The sequence below is a fragment of the Pimephales promelas genome, chromosome 17 (assembly GCF_988280905.1).
Source record: "Pimephales promelas chromosome 17, fPimPro1.hap1.1, whole genome shotgun sequence".
NCBI lineage: Eukaryota > Metazoa > Chordata > Actinopteri > Cypriniformes > Leuciscidae > Pimephales > Pimephales promelas.
The window spans coordinates 20,184,008-20,206,443 of NC_142785.1; the positions used below are offsets into that span (position 1 = coordinate 20,184,008).

The window sequence follows — 22,436 nt, forward strand, 5'->3', positions numbered from 1 at the left end:
GGAGCACACTTATTCATTCACTCAACACACAAAAACATCCACAAAGCCAGACTGACTCCTCTACAGAAAACTCCTGGCTCCTTTTCAATAATCAGAGTCTATAAATTAATTCTTATTGTCGGGGAGTAGCACCCTCCTGCTTACTTTTTCTCCCCTCTCTCGCTAATGTGTTTCATACACCCACTCAGCTGCTGTCCACATAAAATACCAAGAGGTTTTCCAACAACCTACTGTACTTTGCCAGTGATCATATTTCTTTTCCATAACTAACTACGAGACTTCGCCCAACGCCATCTTAAATCTGCTGAAATTCATTGTTCAAAATTCACAGCTGTATAGTTCATAGTTCATATGATTCTACTTTGTTTTGTCAGCTTTATTTTTATTTGGATGGACAAATGGTGCATTTCTTTCATTTTAATTAGTGTTTCGATTGATAAATGAGATATTGAACAAGGTCAATGAACATTTAGATCATTTTCTTGAGTTATAGATATATAAATTGTATACTGAACACACTTTATAGACAGTTGACAGCTGTGTAAAGGGTTCCCCCTACAAAACGGCCTTTTACCAATGGATAGACAAGAATGCGTATGTGTGCGCGTTTGTGTAAGATGGATAGAAAAAAGAGCACTTAGCTTTAAGTGCTTTTCCGTACTAATGGAGGGATATTTAGTGTGGTTTAAGCAAAAGCTTCCATTTCGACTAATGAACCCAGGTCATGTAAATATTTAGACTCCAATCCAAACGATATCCAGACATGTATAGCGCCCCGACTATCACACATGCACACTGTCCCGCTTCCTCCAACAGCAGCTAACATACACAAATCATACTACACCCCTCACACGTACAATACAATATACAAAAAGTTTAACTGTTTAAATAATAACTTTGAAACATTTTTTTAAGTTAAACTGTAGCATTGCAGGTCAGTAGTGCATGTACACTCTCAGAAAAAAAGGTACAAAAGCTGTCACTGGGGCTGTACCTTTTCAAAAGGTACACTTTTGTACCTTAAGGGTGCATATTGGTACCTTAATGGTACATATTAGCACCTAAAATGAACATATCAACACTTAAACTGTACATATTAGTACCTGAAATGTACATATTAGCACCTATTAGCACCTAAAATGTACATATCAACACTTAAAATGTACATATTAGCACATAAAATGTACATATCAACACCTAAAATGTACATATCAACACTTAAAATGTACATATTAGTACCTGAAATGTGCATATTAGCACCTGAAATGTACATATTAGCACCAAAAATGTATTGGCACATAAAATGTATTAGCACATAAAACGTACAAATTAGTACCTAAAATGGACAAAAGTGTACCTTTTGAAAAGGTACAGCCCCAGTGACAGCTTTCCTTACCTTTTTTTCTGAGAGTGTACATTCACAACCAGATTCATGATTATTCTTTAGCCTCAAGTCACCATGAAATCAATTCTACTTCTTTGATTGAATATTGCGGTATTAATTATAAATGGTTTATCCATGCACCACATCATCATTGTTACTTTTTTAATTCATGTACCCTCTTAATAACTTCCCCTCCCTCTTGCAGTGCCATCTCTAATCTTTTCTGGGGGAAAAAAAGACAATAGGGAAGAAAAGACTTTCAACTTTCTTTTTAATGACAACTTTAAAGGTGCTGTAATTTTTGGATAGTACTAGCATAGAAATACCATAATATGTTTGCAGCTATTTAGGAAAAATGCTAAGTTCACATTTGTTTCTTTGAAAAACTATGTGCTACAGCCAGTTATTTTACTTTGAAATGTGCTTTTTGTGTTGGAATGTCTCTTTTTGTTTTCCAACTTTCCACCGACTGCCAATTTACCCAATAGTGTTTCAACACCCTGTGTTGCTAGTTGGTGGAAAACAGTGAATTGCAGCCATAGATGCAAGCAAACAAACTGGGTCAGAGATCGCAGATTCTACTAGATAAAAGCCTCGGCATCCATCTGGAAATCTCTATTAACGGGAGAATATTAAATTGAACACTCAAGCGTTATATAATGGAATGTCTTTTGTGCTTAACCTTTAGAAAATGATGATTGTCAACCACATTAAGACAAACTAAATACTATATGAGTTTTTATTTTATTTTTTTAATTTGCCATTTTTTGTAACCCACAATTTGGGACGTAAAGTAAATGCAGTTAGAAATCCTGATTTGTTTTATTCACTTAGTGGATGCTACCTTTGGGACTAAATGGAATTTTTTTTTTTTTTTTTTTTTGAAATTTAGCTTTTTTGTAGAGTGTTTATGTATACATTTATACATAAACTTAGTAAATTTTTTACTTTCACTTGGTGTAAATTGAATGTAGTGCTATTTACACTTAATTTAAATGGCATATCGCCTTTTGCACTTATTGCAAATAGCTGCTGCCATAAGAAAAGTGTCTCTTTGCACACAATCATGGTTTGAAATTAGTTTTTGTTAATGAAATTAGTTAATAATTGATAACATAACTAATAATTATAATATAATAATAAATAATATATCATATATTGATCATAGTGTCTTAGTAAACAAAAAGTTGTAAGACATAAAGTGTTTCATATACGTAGAAAGCAGCTTATATAATATTGTTAAAAAAAAGTTAATATGAAGTGTTACCAAATCTACATTCTTAAATCTATTAGACTTGAAAGGAATTAGGCCTATTTGTATGAAGGCTTTTCTGGGCATTGACGTGTCACGTATGTGAGAGCATGAGTGTATGTGTGGGAGTCGGTGTTTTATCGGGAGATCGGATAGCAGAGAGTGGTTTAGTCAGTGTGTAACAGAAGGTCTCTGTTGGTCTGAGGTTCCTGTCGCCTAAGTCTTGTGTCTCCAAACGCTCTGGGGGAAACAAGAATCTCCTGCAACTGCTGCTTCTAATCTAGTCTGTAACCACACAATATACACACACATACTTACGCACTGCATGTCAGGGCTGGTCTGGACGCCCAGTAGCCAGTGAGCTTCCTCGTGCTTTATCTCCTTTATCAGCCCTTCTTCAAAGCTGCTTCTGCTCTAGAGAGGCTGGATCCATGAAAGAAAAGCAGGGAGGGGGTCTTAGACGATTGTCATGCGTCATTGTGTTGAGGTCAACATACACACGCACAACAAGACTTAATGTCATGAAACTGTGCCATAAAAAGTTTTTCATTTAAAATATATTCAAATAGAAAACAGATATTTTAAATTTTTATTTTAATATATATTTAATATATATATATTATATATATATATTTTTATTTGGTTAATTGTTTTTAGTGTTTTACTTTTTCAAATAAATGCTGGTGAAATTTAGATACTTTCAAAAACATATCGTAATGCCCCCAAATATTTGAAAATTAGTGTACTGTGTGTATATGGGTTTCATCAACTTAAGGTACTTTTATATTCCAGAGGTTGTTTTAATGAAAAAATATTTCAATTATTAATATTTTTAAATTAATTATAAAAAAAATTAAATTATAAAACCATATTGTTTATCTTTTTTTTCTTTTCTCAGATGCCTTTTATTTATAGATTTTACTGCTAAAATAATAAATAAATAAACTTTAGAATACCATGTTACCAAAAACAATGTAGATTTTGAGATGGTGTAAATGACTATTTTATTTTATGTTATTTTATTTCGTCTAAATAAATGACATGATGCATATATTATACATATACTGTATACATAGACTTTGTTAATAGACAAATTGAGTGAAAAGAGTGTTTCACAAGCCAATATTGTTGTGCATGTACATGACTTAAAGAGTGCTGTAACAATTGGTAGTATTTGATGGCGTGCAGAGTGTTTTTTTGTTTTTTTTTTTGTTTTTTTGTTTTTGGAGAAGTGAAGAGATAAGAGAGAATGGAGCCATAGATTAGATACACGTGGCAAATAGTAAAACAGAATACCCAGACATGCCGGAGGTTCTGCTATCATGATGGACAAGAATGAGAGTAGCTCTGGAATGTGTGTCCATGTGTGTATTCCAATAAGAATTTTCAGATTATTATATAAGACTACAATGCTACAGTAAAAACCTGTAAAACCCTTGATTAACTGTAATAGATAACCTTACATTTCATTTAGTTTTACAGTAAAACACTTTTAAATGCACTATTTATGGAAGGAAAAAAATAATAAATCATGTAATAATTTACAGTGAAATGTTTTATGTTATGTTATGCTGTTAAATTATTGTTTTCATTTGTGTTACCATTATAGTGTTTTGTATTTATGTGCATGACACATATACACCTTCTATATTATAGTATTTATTTTCCCTCAGTTTGTGGAAAAGATACTTGTAATGAACTTGAATTCATCATATGGCTTTCTCTTACCCACCTACAGTATCATGGTGATTGCCAATATATGCTAACAGTACAAATCAGACTTTAGTGGCAGTGTGGCCTTGCTAATTCTGTTCAATTAACATAAGTTATTAATATTTATATGTGCTGCCAATGTTCCAAAAGGAACACATTTATGTAGTATCTAGGGTGACCAGTCCCGAAATTGGGAGATTTGTCGCACGTGCTCCAAGACGTAAACATGTCCCGCATGTCAATTATGTTGTAATTGTTTGTCCCCTGTAATACAATATCCAAAAACAAAGCACTTGAATCCGATGAGCTTGTAATCAAGACTTCAGAACAGGGAAGTTGGAAATTTCCGATAGCATGTGAAGGCAGCTTCGGTGTGGACCTCATCAAAAGTCACTCTTGCCAGATCCATCAAAAAAATATATATAAAGTTCAAGTGCAAGGAATATGGTAACCCATAGTCTAATAATCCAAGTCTGGTATAAATCCAGTAATCCATAGTCTTTATTGCATAGTCTAATAAAGGAAAATAAACTGGTTGCTACTTAAGGAAATTAACAAGTAACAAGATCCTGACTCTCTTTTGTCATTACATTTACATTTATTCATTTAGCTTCCACTTTTATCTAAAGCGACTTATAATTGCTATATGTGTCAGAGGTCGCACGCCTCTGGAGCAACTAGGGGTTAAGTGTCTTGCTCAGGGACACATTGGTGTCTCACTTTGGATTTGAACCCAGGTCTCTCCCACCAAAGGCATGTGCCTTATCCACTGCGCCATCGCCACCCCATTAACAATCCCTGGATTTTCTTTGGAAAAAATAGTAGGGGTTTAACCCTAAAAGTGTCCCCTTTGGCCTCTGTCCATCATCGTGGTCTTCTAATCATCCCCATATGATTGGCTTCATCTCTCAAAAACATCAGTTATGAAAGAAATCAATAGTTTAGTGTAATGGAAAAATATAATTTTACTCAATATTTGTATATGCTATGTATTTTATGCTAATTGGAGTAGGGTGTTGCTAGCCTAGTAATGTTAATGTCAAACTATGGAAAGCCTTGGCTGTTTTGGTGTTCTGTTGATCTACCTCACACGTTGCTGTGGTGAATTTTCTCTTAAACTCTCTTTCTCTTAAATCTGAACTGATGAATAAAGAATTGCTGGTGAAAAGGTTTGTGGTGGAGGTAAGTGTTCTCGTGTTAGCTCGTTTTAATAAAACAGGGCTGTGTTGGCTGACCTTCACTGCAATTAGTGCAAGAACAATTTTACAAGCTTTTTGGAGATTGAACGTAAATGGAATGACATGAATCAGACCAGCAGACAAGAACATAAGTCTGGGCGTCATTCTTTTGCTTGTGTGTCTGTTTGTGTATTGATTCTGTGGGTGCACTATTTAATGAGTCACACACTTTTATAACAAAATGTTGCTTCCGTTTAAATGTAATTTCCTTTCCTCAAGCACTCTTTACGACATCATTGCAAGTATGTAAATTAGCTCTTAAAAACATTTTAAAAAGGAATTGAAATGCACATATTTTCTCTGCTCATATTCTCTAAGTTTTATAATCAGTGAAACAATGACAACATTTGATCGAGAGCAGTAAAGGAAAGACAAAGCTCATGTTTGTTGTCAGTGTCTCTTCTGTGTATGTGGATGTTTGTGATTTGGCGTCTCTCTACACAAGGCCATGAGTCAGGATTATGACCGCATTTATTGTATGATAGTCTCACTGTCTGCTCTCTCAGGCCATTTTGACCGTTTTATTCCACCCACATTCAGTTGAGACACGCACAACACAGTTGAGACACGCACAACATTGACCTGTGTACATATTCATATTTATGTCTGTAACTTCGTAACAACTTTAACGTTCCGCTCTCACACTCATACAGCACACATACAATAAGTTATGTCTATACATTAAGTTCTGTTCAAAAGTGTGTGGATGGTACGATTGTGTTATATTTATGAAAGCAGTCTCTTATGCTCACCAAGGCTGCATTTAATTGATCAAATGTTACATTTTAAAATAACTGTTTTCTATTCTTATTTTAACATTTTATTTATTCTTTTGTTTAATTTTTTACATGTATGAAATGCTGTAAACTGATTTATTAATGCTGTAGTTATCTTATTGTTATCACAAATAAATATTTCAAAAATCCCACTTGCAGGTCCAGGCAAAATCTAACGTTTTAGACGTTATATGGTTTAAACTGGTTTAAAAACCAGATTTAAGAGATCTATACACATAGTATATTAAAGGGGTGATGAACTGAGAAATCAAATTTTCCTTGAGCTTTTGACATCTAAGAGGTCATCATATTACAAGAATATCCTGTAAGTTTTAGAACTGAAAACGTCCTTGTTAGTCGAATAAAATCTTTTATTGACACCAGCTTCAGCAAACAAAGTTTTTTTCAAAGTGGGGAACTATGACGACAAAGAGGATAAAACACCACCCCCGCAGAATAAGAAGATCAACGCGGCCGGTTTAGTCCCTCCCAACGATTCGCGCATTCACGCATAGCTAAATAACATAGGTTAACTTTATTTCATAACTTTATTCATAATTATTCATAACTTTATTTTTAATGACGTTCCAGCTGATGAGGTAAAACATTGTCCGTCTGTTCGCTTCATTTCACTGAGGATTGTTTTGTCAACAAGACTGGATTTGCAGACCGATTAAGATAAGTACGGTGCTGTGCCGTCTATATTGGATCTGACAAGATCTGCAACACACAAACTCTGGGTCGAACATGTATGAGCGAATCTTTCCGGTTGCCATTTTACAACATTGGACGTTTTCTAAACAATTTCCCCCAAGTGGATCGACGGGTGAGTTAAAACTCATTATAATATGTAAAACTGTTCTCCACTCGCAGCAGTGGGCGCTTACGTCTTCATTTAAGTCTTCAGTGCGAGACGCCCATAAAAACCAAGCATTTTTCAGCTAGGCTCAAAACTTGGGTATAAAATAGCCTATTACCTGTTAATTTTGATGTGTTTGAATGAAAAAAAAACCAAGCGAACGTTATAAGTTGACCTCAGACAACAATTTAATAAAAATTAAAAAGCCAGTTCATGACCCCTTTAAAGCATACTTAATGAGCCAACGTGAGGTGTAACACTAAGACAAGAGGCTTTATGCACAACTTACTTCCGCATTCTCTGTAAAACAGGTCGCATCGCTTCCGGTCCAGGTCTTTTGTATGTGCTTCATGAAATTTTTTGCGGTTTTACTCAAGATAACTTAAAAGGAGCGAGCAAAGATTAGCATAACCAATATCCTTCACATGTGCAGATTGATATTTAAATGTTTTATATTTTTTATTCTTCACAGTAACGTTTAGATATTTAAATGGAATAAAACGCCAATAACAAAGTGAACTAGTTAGGTTAGCTGATTACCTTAAATATCCATAGATATCGTAGTCAGTTCTTACGGCCGTTAACACTTTCTCTGACAAGCGGATGCGATGATACCCGTTTTCCGGTTTGGTCACGTGACGCACGGCATAAAGCCTAGTGGTCCAATTCTGCTGAAATGTGTGGAGTTGCTGTGAGAACAAAGTGTGTGTGTGTTTTAACTGTGTCAATATCTTTACCATTTTCTGCTTTTAAGTGGGATAGGGAAATAAAATGAAGAAGACATTAACAACTATACAGGGAAAAGCTGAAATAAGATACTTTTGTTCTTTAATTACAGTAAGTGATGGTTAACTCAGAAAAAAAATTTGGTCATTTACCTTTTCTCAATCCTAAACCTGCGGCCCGCTTTCTTCTCTGTATATACGTTTTTTATTTATTCCTTACAGTGAAGGTTGATTGGGTCCAGTTTTGTTTTGGTCCCCACTGACTTCCATTATGGACAAAACAGATTTTCCTTTTCCGTTCCTGACAATTGTACAGCATCGTCATTTTGGAGTGAACTGTCCCTTTAAGAAGTTGTTTCTTCTTCCCTCACCCCTTCTGTCTCCATTTTTATCTGTCTCTTTTATCAGTTTTTCATTTTACTTGATCTGGATTTCCTTTTCTGTTTACGTCTTCTCAATTGAATTTCTCAGCAATTCCGTCTCTCCCTGTGGCTGTTGCTGTCTGTCTTTAGTGTGCTGATTACTGCTGACACTGATGTCCTCATTAGATTAAGAGACAGGGGGCCATGATCTCATTGCTACTGCAATAATTACAGCTCTCTCCCGCAGTCCAATAACCCCTGAACCCCTGAGGAATTTTCTAACACACTCACGCAGGAGAACAGCCCGGGCACACACGTACAGCCATTAGCCATTGTGGTGAGGCGCTTTGGCACCAGAGTTAGGGTGGAGACAGGGGGCATTCTCAGCCTGACTTAGCATGCTGCCTAAATAGAGAGCAGTCATGTCATCTTCCCTTTTTTCTCTGCTTCTTCCTCTTTGAATGATGTGCAGGCAGAGGAAGTTTGTGGTGGTAAATAGCGGCGTTCCTCCCAGACGCACAGACGTCAGCGTGGCTTGGACGCTCACATTGGAATGCTGGGAATTATAGCCTGTGTGGTTCGCTCTTGCTCTCAGAGCAGTGCAGTTCCTTTCTGTGTGTGTATATATGTATGTGTTGTGTGTGCGAGTGTGAGTTTGACTGTTAGGCATATGGTTTTGTGTTTAAGTTTCCGTTCATAGCAGTCTCCCGCTTTTATGAATGAAGTTTATTCTGGGAAATAGGAAAGGCCAGTCTTCATGTCCACACAGTAGATTTTTATTGATATGTAATTAGTGCTGTTCATTTATAACACACATAGATAGACACATGCCACATATGCACACTAACAGTGTCTTCTTGGTGACACAAAATTATCAGCAGTTAATTTCTTTTTTTTTTAATTTACACAACATATTAGGAGCTGATAATCTGTGCATGTGTGGGTTTGTGTAAATTACATTTTAAAATATGTTAAACAAAAGTTGTTTAATCTATTTTGCAATTTACACCTAAAAAGAAGACGTAAAAACAAGTAAATTGGTTAAATGGCAGAAATAATTTACCTTACTAAGGCAAAGCTTTTCAAAGTTTTTCCAACTAATCAACAATCATATCTTCTTTAAATGATTGAATCAAGTTAAGGAAAAATCCTACCTTAATTTATGTCAGAAAAGGCAGGCGAAGGAAAATCGGGTGGATCCAATTGTAGCCATTTTAATTAACGAAGCAGGAATTAAAAATAAATAGGATTCTGTAGAGAACATAACTGGCATTAATGCATTGACAATACCAGACAATGACCTGAACAAAACTCAGGTCATAAATACACAGGACTTAATGACAAACTTAACCAGAACCAGTTGTGCAACATAATTAGCAATCTTGACAACAATTGAAGAGTGGGCACGTGGGGGTAAAGGAAAACACAGGTATACAAGGTGATACAAAAGTCAATAAAACCCACCTGACATGAAAACAGATCCTCGTACTGTAAACAGAAAATACACCTTAGTGGAGTGGGTTTATTAGAGGAGGGGTTCAACAAAGTTTATTGGAGGTAGGGTGTGGAGTCCATGCGTGGAACAGAAGGAAGAATCAATGGGAGATCTAGCAGAGGGAAGGGCCCAGGAGGAGAAGCCTGGAAATAGATGATGGAGGGAGTAGCCAGGGAGGAGATGACGGAGAGAGAAGCCAAGCAGCGACCCAGAGCAGAGCCATTGGGATGAAGGTCTACGGCTGAACCAATGAAGAGAGGAGCCAGCAGTCCAATCGACTTGGGTGGAGAACCCATGTGCAGCCAAAGGGACAAACACCTGGTATAACATCGTAGGGGCAAGGTGGAGCTGCAGGCTCACAGGGCTGAGGTGAAGACGGGGGCTTTGCTGACCTGGGCGGAGCCGGTGGGAGTATGCAAAATGGTGGAAGGAGGAAGGACAAGCCAAGTGGAGCCAGAAGGGTAAAGGATTGAGGTGTACCCAAAGACCTGGAATTCAGAGACAAAGCTAGAGTGATGATGGACCAAGGTGGAGCTTGAGGGATGTAGGAACCTGGATGAGCCAGAGGAATGATGGACCACGGTGGTGCTGAAGAATTGTTGTGCCACGCTGAAACAGATGAGTCGGAAGGCTAAGGTGGAGTCTTAGGCTTGGAGGCCTGAGTTGGAGCTAGGAGATTGACCCACCAGGGCAGAGTTGGAGACCTGAAAGCCCATGGTGGATCCGAGCAGTTGGGCGAGCGACTTTAAAAGAGTCACAGGGCTGAAGGGAGCCACAGAGGTGTGGCAGAGGAACTGAATGGTATTGTCAGAAGAGGAGGGAGTGGGGGGCTGGGTGGGTCCAGAGGCGATGAAAGAGACTTGGGGCTGGGTGGACCATAGAGTCCATTATATTAAAAGTGCTTGTAAGGAGAAAATCCACGCCAGGGGTGGGGGCATAAGCGTGACAGTCCAATTCCACCAAAATACACAAGTGTACTGGCTCTTGCACACCTGGTCAGACGTTGCAACTGGCTTGGTCTCTAGGATGAGTATATGGCTGTATGCTCTAGCTCTATTGAGACCTTCTCCATCTGGAGGGTCCTTGGTGGGCATTAGCTCTCGTCTTGTGGTGGTTCTGAGTCTGCAGTAGGATCTGGCTCTGTGACCATGGCTGGTGTGGTAAGGTGCTGGATTGGCTCTGAGCCCACGGTGAGCGTGATTGTTGTCAATTCCTGCCTAGTCTCACCTCACCCACGGTAAACGAGGAGTTCATAGATTTCCCTCAAGGACCATAAAGGGACAGGGGGGACTAGCTGTTTGACTTGTTCATTTAAGCCAGTCCAGAAAAAGGAAGTCAGGGCACTATGTATGGTATGCTAGGTCCATGAACTTTCTGGTGTGTTCCACAAGGAAGCAGCCATCCTGGTTTGAGGAGGAGGAAGCAAACGGCTGGAAGATCCATTATCTTTTCAAGGTCCTGTATTCTGTTACGTCAGACAAGGCAAGTAAATGAAGAGGAGAAAAGAAAAGGTAGTCGAACCATGAACGCCGTTCATACAGTTGAGCTCACTTGGCACGTTGTTCGTGGTTCGACTTATTGAGACTGTTTTCCAAAGATGGCTCCTGCCTGTATACACGAAGTGAACTGTCTTTGTAAAGTATCTTCTTATTAAACCGTCTGTACACTTACAAAGTTCTCAAAGCTTTGTTTTGCATGTAGAGACCCTCATTATGTTACTGTGCTGCTATTATAAGCCTTTTTAGTGGTATTAACTAGCAATTTCTTTTTACTTATATGCCCCCATATACTAGCGTTTTAATCTAAACAGTTTTTAGTGATAAAACTCTTTACATTTGATATCATTAAAACAAATCTCAGAGAACAATTGACTAGGTACCAGTGTTTTATTAGACCAAAGGTTCATATTGCGCTGGAGTTCTTCTTTTAAATGCACAGGACTTAATAACTAAATTAACCAGAACCAGGTTGCGACATAATTCGTATCAATGACAACAAATAAAAATTAGGAACGTGGGGAACAAAGGAAACAGGAACTGAACACAGGAAAACAAGAGGATACAAAGTAAAAGTCCATAAAACAGAACATAAACCTCACACACTAGCATAATGTATTTTATTCCTTTATTTTTTTGCAGAGTACAAATGTTGTGCACACATTCACGCACCATGGATTATTAATTCTACATAAAACCATACACATGTATGTTTCACTTCATTTAGTCCTATTAGTACTGTTTTTTTTTTTTCCACCAGGCCAGTTCCATATTCCTCCATTGGTCCATAAGCTGACCATTGACTGTTGCCTTAATGAGCGTAGGTGTTTACTTCCTCTTGCCCTGCCAAGTCAAACAGTGAAAAACATTGCCTTCATGTTACACTTTCTTTTAGATTTCTCTGCTGTCATGCCAAGTCTTCAGGCCAAACCCCTATTCCCCTAATGCAGAGTAAAAAAAATAGACTTCCTAAGCAATTAAATGTCACCCTGGAGGTTTCTAGACCAGTATATTTACACAGTAGTAAGTGAAGGTTTGACAAGATTATTATGTTCATTTTAACATAACATTTTGTGAAAAAGCAATTCCAGTTTAGTCCTCTGTCTTGCTTCATGTTCCCCTGTCAGATATCCTGCACAAAGCCACATCATTATAGCCTTCTCATAATCCATCCATCAATTTTATTATTTTTATATATTTTATTTTACTTTACTTTACTTTAGAGTGTCTTTACCACTTTAATTTCCAAAGTCAATGTCTTGCTGAAGAAAATGATTTTAAAAACTGAATTCATATTTTTGTGGAATGAGTTAATAGAGACTATGCTCTTACATATTTGGAAAGAACAGATAAGCAAGGGGAGTGTAAGGCAGGAAATAAGTGTGACAGATAGACTGGAGGAATATTGAAAAATGAGTGGGTCGTGCAGATAAATGGTAAATGCACTGCATTTATATAGCGCTTTCACAGACCCAATGGCCACCAAAGCGCTTCACATCTTTCCTCACATTTACCTACTTTAACCATTTAGCCACTGCCGTCCGTTAGCCATACGGAATGTAGCTTTTATCATGAGAGAAGAGTCTGATTCAGCAGAACTGGTTTATCTACGTCCTTGGAGACAAATGAGCCCCAGAATCCTCTCGTTATCACAATTTTCTGTGATATAATCATGGTACATGTTTTGCAAAATTGACTATGTTTACATGTGCATTAATAATGCTATTTCTAATTAACAGAGTAAGGACTTAATCACAGCAAGATCTTTATATGACATGAGCAAACCTATTCACTCCCTTTTACGTGCAATTTTCATTATTCTGATTATTCGCTATTGGAAGATTTTCACATTGCAATGCCACTGTAACTGTGTTTGCTTACGCTGCATCACTTTAATTCTTTGTGTTGTCTCTGGATGAAGGGACATAGCAGAGACTGCGCACCAAGTTGTATTAGCAGAGTTTAGTAATTCAGAATAGAGGGAAAACTTAACTTAGACGCTTTGCATTGAACCATATAGAGACAACCCTTAACTTCCCTTATCCCTCTGCCTAGACATATAGGCCTATACATATACTGTATATAGCCATTTTTTGGCAGAGAGGAATGGAGACAAAAATGGTAGGGATGGGTGAGAGACAGAAAGCGAACGTGCAATGACTTATTAATAATGGCCATATATTTTTCCCCCTAAAAAATAGATTGGTTTAAAGTTGTAAAGTTCAGCATTTAGAACAGCACAGCCAAAATAAATAAATTTATGACACAGACGAACAAATTGGCCAGAAGGCATGTGCAGAAAGGGACAGAAGCACATAGATGAATCATGCAGACTGACTTTGTTAGCTGTTTTAATGCCAAAGTAAACAGAATGGCACTTTTTTGTTCTAGTGTTGGTAGAAGAAAATCTTTGAGGGGGTGATGACTGACAGTTCTGGGTCACTATGGCATGTTGCCAATAGGCAGTGTGATTGTTTGAGTTGGCACAAATTAAAACCTGAGTAGTGACATAAAGTCCTCCTGTCGTTCTATGACTGAAATATGTTTCTTCAGACTGTTACCGGTAATTAAACAAAATTACTTGACTTCTAATCTGGGTGGCAAAAAAGCAGTAAGGGCAATTTAAGTTTGGGTTTAGAGGGTTTAACTTGAAAACTCTTAACAAACTTTAAAAAAAAAAAAAAGAACAGAGCTAAAATGTTGTGATGCACACTCAGATTAATGTCCAATCACATTGACTCAAGTGTAATTAAACAATACATTCATCATTGCAATACAGTAAGTGTCTCATGCTGTTTTGGCAACTGTAGCTTAAAAACTGTAAACCTAAAAGAGCTACAGGATATTTGCATGTTTTAATTTAGATTTTTAAAAGTTATTTTAATTTTAATATAATTTGAAAAATCTACATTAGCTATAAATAATGGTCAGAAAAATCTTTTTTTCTTAAACGAAGCAGATCTTTAGACAAAATATCAAAATGCATTTGAAAAACGTTTGCCCATGATGAGTCTCATATATTATACTTTAAAGACTATGGAAATGTGTGTATCAAAATATGATACAGTAATCTTTATAGGGTTAATATGTTACGCCTATGTAAAAGAGGAAATAGAAAGTAGGCTACGATACGGACGGCATGTAGCTTCAGTCAAGTTCAAGTACAATGTTGTATTGCATTTACCATGAACGGCATAATAACCAAAGACAGTAAAAGAAATGGACAGAGTGACCTCATTGATTTATCACAGCAATACAAAGCCATAGGCAATAAACCTAAAAACAGAACATTTTCCTTTCATTAAAAAAAGTAAGTGAATAAAAAGGGATACATAATGTTAATACAGTTTAATCTTGCAGATTACATGAAGCAGCATGAATATTGTCCTAAAACGTACCAGTCCAAAAGGTGAAAGCTCATCTAGAGGCAACACTGAAAGCATTGACCTCGGTTTGTTGGTCTTAGTTTAGATACAGATCTTTGCGGTGTTGGGCCTGACATGGATCCGTCCTGGTCCAAGATTCCAGAGGGTTAGTAAGACTTTTTAAATGTGTGGCCAGACTAAATTCTGATTTTAGCCCTAAGATGAAATATGGGGACAACTTACATGTCTGTATGTTTAACCAGCTACTTTCTTTTTATACTGTAACTATGTCAACGCAGAGTTTAAGAAGCCTACTGATAGGTCTGCATCAGTAATTGGGTTTAGGCTGGTATTTCACTGCCATTAGCATGCTTTCTGATTAGCACAATTAATTGCTGCTTTATAGGAAACACAGAGAGAATACGACTTGCAGACACCAGCCTTCAAATTGAAACCGGGTCAAAGTTCACTGAATTACAGGGTAGTGTGCATGCCTTAGGTTAAAATTTTTTTTTTGATGTTAAGCTCAACTCTGGAACCGCTTTTGAGGCCCTTGTGCTCCTTCGACACATACTGTACACACTCGTGTTGTCTATTTTCAGTTCCTGAGTGTATAGCAGACAGCATTGATACTTGAAGCACCCAACAGAACCATTTCATCCCAAATGGATTCAGACACAGTAGTGGGAGCGGAGACCCAATCATAGGCTGTAATTTCAGCACATTTATCTCATTTCCTGTGCGCTTTGTCTTTCTCTGCAATAAAGGGGTAAGTAATTGGAATAGACTCCAGATAATGGGGAATTCTGACCCTGCCATTCCTCTGCAAGACTGCAAGGATGCTTTGTGGCGACAAGGGAGAAAACTTGGGCAGTTTGCGGTTTCTTACACAAGCACTTGGAGTCAGTAAATGGGGTAATATAGTATTCTGTACTCTGCTTGTGTACTGATTGCATTTGAAATAGTGCTGGATCAGGCCAAGCATGGTTTCATCTTGTGAAATCAGACCATATGAGATTAATGTTCAATCAGACACAGATAATACAAAAATACATCACTTTTGTGCAATTTGTTTTTCAGCAATTACAGTTTACAAATGTACAAGTTTGTTTTGAGGTATCAAGAGACAAAAAGGCCAAACGATATGGAGGACTCATACAAAATAATGTGTGCAAATGGCCCAGTTTTTCCAGATTTTTCTCAAAGATATCACCAATAGAAAGGGAGAATCACCAGTGCAAAAAATCTTCTTGAGAACAAATTTATTAGAGGTGCAAAACTTGACTAACGTTTCGATGTAAAACTACATCTTCATCAGAGTCCTCTCTAAGTCTGCTGGAGATGGAACATGAGAATCGGAGTTGATGGTGGCATCATTCTTTTGATGACTCACACAGTGTGGGAAAATTCGCACAGCCCATTACACACGCAACTGTTATCCCAACCAGAGTATTTTTTTGTCTTCATTAGATCGTTTTTTACTGCAATGAAAATAAACAAACGCATTTCCGACTTTAACTGTGGTTTGGGAAATTTAGGATTTTGTGCAGCTACAGTATTTCCAATCAGTTCCCCTCTTTCCAAACAGCAATCAAACTCTTAGAAAATATTTCTGAAGTTCTTATCATTCATTTGAGATGACAAGCTGGGTCATAAAGCATTATCTCTGACATAAATTCTGCCTTTTAAAAACCCACTTTTCCTTCTAAATTTCCTGAGGATCAGAGATCCAGTTTCAGGTTTGTTATTGTGTGAATGAGGCCATCTCTCCTTATATAGTCCATAAACATCACATTCAGACGCAAACATTTCTTCCCACTGTATTTAATGAGAGTTGAGTTTGGAAATGGTATGGTTGATGGAAAACACAACCTTGCAATTACAGTGAACAGGCTGAAATGAGTGTAACCTAACCTTTGCTGTATGTCATAGTGTTGTGCGTACAGGCCAGGGTGTCTGCATCCAAGAATGAGATGTGGATTTTAGACTTTTTTTGTTTGCATGTATGTCATTTTTAAGCAAAAAGTGAAATCAGACTTTACGAAAAAAACATAATTACTTAAAAGTTTCTGCTGTTATTGGTTGTCTCTAAACAAGCTGTCAGTGTGCTGCTGTCGTTTTTGCCATTCAGCTGGGTAATTTTCTCCCCCCTCTTTAAGCCATATGTTATTTTTGGATGAATGGCCCCAAACCCTGCCAGCCCGCTAACACAATGGAAATGCCAGAACACTCTTAATCCTGTAAGAATCCCAGTGATTTTAACTAATCCATCTGTATGCCGGGCAATGTACCTTCTTCCATAGCATTGCTGTGTCTAAAAAAGAAAACTGTGTATCTCTTTACATTTATCTGAAACTTTTTTCTTTCAGATACCACCTCAACACTTCAGTAAAGAAGCTTTGTGTTTAAAAAAAAAAAAAAAAAAAAAAAATCTTGTGACCGGTAGACATCAGTATGAAAGATCTCTTTAAGCATGAAACAGATAATAATGTTGCTGTCTGTTGCTGCTCTTTCATGGTGGTTGCGGGTGTCCATTGATACGTGAAGGACAGACCTTTAGCTGGAGAGGGAGGCACCATACAGATGCTTTTTGGATAAAGTGAAATATTGTATATTGGTTGACTGCTATTTGTGTTCATAACTTGAGTCAATGAGACAGAGTTTTTTTTAATTTTTTTTTAAAGGTCCTTGTATTATTCCAGTCAGATTTTGTTTCCATTGAAAAGTTTTTTTTAACCTCCAGAAATGAACATTACTTTTGAAAAATAAAATAAAAAATACTTTTAAATCATGTTTAAATCAAGTTTGGGATCAGTAAAGTAAGAATATATATATATATATATATATATATATATGGCTGCAACACATTCTCAAGTAAGTATATGTCAGTATATGACCTAAGGCGTCATATACTGACACTTTTGCCAATGCGTAGACATCCAACGCACATGGCACCCTTAAGCGTCAATATAACACACTTCGGTTATGTGTACGTTTAGGTCTGTTTTTTTTTTACACATTGACAAAAATAGGACGCCTATTAGTATAGGACGCCTATAATATAGGACGCCTTGGGATGAGAACGGGCAGATATATACTGGTACCCTTTTATTCAGCAAGGATGCATTAAATTGATCAAAAGTGACAGTAAAGACATTTATAAACTTACAAAATATTTCTCTTTTCAACTTTCAATTAAAAAAAACGGTTTTGATCAATGCTACTGTATTTCTTATCAAATAAATTCAGCCTTGATGAGCATTAAAAACATTTAAAAAATCTTACCATTTTGAATGTGTTCATTAATGATATAATAATATAAGAAAATACTATAAAGAATATTATTTAAAAGCAAATAAAAGCTGTTTTATTTTACATGGAGAAGGTCGCCTCCTGGGGGTTGCCATTTTAAAATCGCATACCTTTATCTCATTAACCCCCATTATTATATATACAATAATGTCTAACTTGTGAATAGCGAATTTCTGAAATGGCATCTGTAACTGAGAACTATTGCATTTGCATAATGCTACATCCATGCCACTTGATATCAGTATAAGAAACATACAGTAGGTGTTCATTCAACTGTAAAAATTTTTAGACAAGAACTTCTGAAATCAATTCACTGTTTTCTCACATGATTTCAGACTGGCGCAGCTCTTATCATGCCCTCAAAATGGAGCTTGCGCATTCCTATCCGTCATGCGTTCCATCAAAGGACATCCTTAAAGTAAGTGACCATTTAAAATATTTTCTTGAGCGGACATCATATCTTGTTCCATCTGGCCTGGTCTAGACATGTTCACTCTCCTCTCTCTCACTGCTCTTCATTGCTTGCCTTTTCTACACTTTGCAGTGCGTGCAACTAAAACTGAAGTAAAATTTTTGAAAAACTATATAGACATAATAACAACATAGACATACTGAACAATAATGACAAAAGCATGCAGCAGTTTTAAATAAAAAACTTAAAATTAAAATGGGAAATATAAAAGTAAAAGTAAGTGTCACTGATGTTAAAATAGAAATGGTGCATGAGAGATCAAGTTGTTTGAGGGTGTTCTTGGAACAAACAGGAAGAGGAAGTGGATGGGGGGTATGGGCGGTTGGGGGGTTGAATAGGTAATAGGTTGAGCAACTTTGTCCTTCCAAACTAATTACCCTGAAAACAAACAGCAGTAAAACTTGTCCAGTTGTTGCATTTGGCTCAGTATTTGTATTTGAATCTAAACGCCGGGATTTCTTTTGTTTGCTTATATATATCTAATATGTTTGTCTTTGGTGTGTCTGATTTGTATGTTCAGGACTTTTGTGCACTGTTGATCGTTTTAGGCATTTATTTTTATTTTTTTGCTTAATTTTCACCAGAAGTCGTGCATAGTTTGAGAGACACAAGTCTCCACACCCTTTTCCATCCAAACAAGTCTTTTGCTCTCTCAGTCTTTCTTTTTGTATTTCTATCTCTCCCTCTTTCTCCTCTTCTCTCTTTCTAGGATAAGTATTACAGTTAATCAGATTATCACTCTTTTCTCTGAAAAGACCCAGTAGTCAGGCAGATAAAAGGGCAACCTAGAGTCCCCAGGGGTCCTGACAGACAGGGATCAAAGGAGTAGCTGATTAGCCAAAGCAATGTCGCTTTGATACCAGAAAGAAAGTGAGATAGAAAGAGTGAGCAACGAGACAGACAGACAGAGAGAGAGAGAGAATTCAGATGGATGACAGTGTTTCATCCCATGTTTCAGCAGATGTCTTGGTTTACCTGCTACAGAGTCATCTCTTTGTCCTCTCTGTGGTAGGTCATACCTGGCTTTTATTCTTTCCTCCAGCAGCAGGAAAAGACACTCTTGATCTTCCTTCTATTCAGTATTCAATTAAAAATGAGTGTGTGTTTGTGGGAATTCCGTACATACGATAGGCTAAGTGTCTATTATGAGCCTCACCCTGTCTCGAGTCTTGTTTAGGCTTTACAGGTCAAAGTTCATCTTGCTCTGATAAACTTCATTCCATTAGTCTGATTGTGACCGACTGGCAAAGCTTGGCAGGAAGCAGTGGATAAAGTCCAGAGTGAGAATGTAATCCTCTCACATACACACTCAACCTTACATAAATCACAAGTTCATGGCAGCGTGCAGGTGATCTTTGTGCCACCCACAGGTTTGAGAAAGTTAGTGCACTGCATTGACTAACTCTGAAACCACTAGACACCCACTCGCCGTCGCCACACCTATACTGAAGCCGTGAAGGACAAAGTCGATTTCTTGAAATGTTTGATGGCATCGTTATTTGCAGAATGTGTGCTTAAAAGTTAAAGGGATAGTTCACTTTGAAATTAATTTTTGGTATGTTTTAGCTTACCTCAAGGGCATCCAAGATGTAGGTTCTTTGTTTCCGCAGTAGTTTAAATTTTGATATTTTTAGGTCAAACCGTACTTGTCTGTGAGTCATATAATGCAGGTCTATGGTCACCACCTCAAAGAGAAGTCCAAATTAAACATGATTTAATGACTCGTGAATGTAAGTACACGTTGATGGCCCCATACATGAAACGAGCGGTTTGTGTGAGAAAACGAACCGTATTTGTATAGTTTTTACCTCTTGGAACCACAGCCACGTCCAAGTGATCTGAGGGCGCGGGATGCTTCGGCCCTCGCAAGCGCAGAAAGTGATCTCTCGCCGGTGTATGTCACAAAACGTACTTCACGCAGACCGAAGCGCCGGCCCCCTTAGATCACTTGGACGTGGCTGTGGTTACAAGAGGTAAAAACAATATAAATACTATGGCTGTGTCAAACGATTAATCGCGATTAATCGCATCCAAAATAAAAGTTTGTGTTTACATAATGTGGGTGCACTGTGTATAATTATTTTCTCTATATATATATATATATATATACAGTGTTTCCTCTAGGATTTTTCCAAGCTGTGGGGGCAGGCCCATTTCCCCCGGCGGGGGGGGGGGGGGGCTGATATTTTCACTTAGGCCACGCCCCCTTGTCTCTATTATAATCGATCATGCGCATCCCGTGTGCAGAATGATGCACTTGAAGCAACACCAAGTCACAGCACGCAACGCTTCACATTGAAAAGAACATAGCGAAGGGATTAGATCTATAATATGCTTAGTAGGGCTGGACGATTTGGGGAAAATGTCATATTGCCATTACTGAGGTCAATATTGCAATTGTGATATGCGATTCCGATATAATAAAATGCTTTCATGAGTCCAACTTGCTTGGTTCTAAAGTAAAATGCACACACAGATTAGTGATCATTCTGTGTATTAATGTTTATTTCTCAACTCAAACTAAAAACAACAACTAAATGATTGATAACACCTATAATGATCAATAAACCAACCAAACCATCATTACAGTGAAAGCTATCAACTTTTTTAAAAAAATTATTAGGCTAAAAAATTTTTTTAACAACTTTTAAATTAAGTGAACTTCAAACAATCCCCACATAAACCCATAATAAAAACCATATTTACCTGTGCCCTTCCTGTCTTAACAGGTAGGATACAGAAATTGAATAAAGTTATCAAACAGTCTGCGCTGCATGAATTATAAATTATATATAGAATAATCCTTATTAAAGCTACAAAAGTTCTTTAGTCAAGATCAGTGAGTAATTTTCTAATTTCCCTTTGTTCTTTTAACTTTACTGACAGAACGCTTTATTCGCTGCTGGCCCTTTAAGAGCACCCGTTGCCGAGACGCGGATCTCACATGCGCCTCATAGCAAAACTCTTTTCGTCCATAAGACTTTTCTTACGTTATGAAGATACTCGACAAAACGACATTTTGGCATAATTGTGTGTGCTATTGTTCGTTCAAGCTCGAAAGAGAACTGTATTCTGGCACGCGTCAGTGCATGCGCATTATGGCGCGCGTCTTTCTGCGAGTCTCATTTAGGGCATTCACAGGCAGCTTTTCAGTTCTTGTCGTGCAAAATGCGAAAAGGCATTTGCACGAATAAGAGCGGGATCGTGTAACACTAGTCAAAGGATGACAAAAATGAAGAGATGCTGCGTTAATAGCCCTAATTTGTTTATTTCATATAAAATCGCGGCATTTTGCGTTATATAATTGCATAGGTTTGAGATCGCTATACGATTGCGATTTGATTAATCGTGCAGCACTAATGCTTAGTGTATTCTATATGCAACAGTTTTTTGAGCCTTTTCTTTTAACAGTTTTAAATTTCAGTGCGCATGAAGAACAATAGCACTCTCTCGACTCTATGCTGTAATCTCACATACACCCGGGAGAAGGGAATGTGAAAGGGCAATAAACTCCACTCCAGCAAGATAAAGTCATTTTATGAAAACCATCTACTTTATGCTTTATCTACAAATAAAGTATAATAATGGGAATATTGACCTTGAAGAGTGTGTCGTCGTGTCGCAAACGAACGCGACGCGCTGAATTCTGAATGAAGAATGACTGAGGCGAGATGACTTTCCGTTAACTTTAACTTAGCGACTAAAATTACACATTATACAATGACTTTAGAAGTCTTGGAATATAGGGTGAAAACTTGATTGTGCTTTACAAAGTTTTTTATGCCTTTAGTGGGGCTTAACAAAATAACATAATACTATGCAGAATATCGGACGTCACTGAGAAGCTGCAACCGTGGCGGGAGGATTTTAAGTGTGGCGGCCCGCCACGGGAGAATGAATGTAGAGGAAACACTGTATATATATATAAATACACACACATTCTTGTATATATTTAAGACATATTTGCATGTATATACTGTATATATA

General features: G+C 37.3%; 1 long non-coding RNA gene across 1 annotated transcript in view; it reads left to right on the forward strand.

Moving 5' to 3' along the window:
- Positions 1 to 22,436, forward strand: part of LOC120471492 (uncharacterized) — a 41,419-nt gene that overhangs the window by 12,591 nt on the left and 6,392 nt on the right. The window contains exon 2 of the long non-coding RNA XR_005620808.2: positions 18,313 to 18,395. This is a non-coding gene — a long non-coding RNA (uncharacterized LOC120471492). The remainder of the gene's footprint in view (positions 1 to 18,312; positions 18,396 to 22,436) is intronic.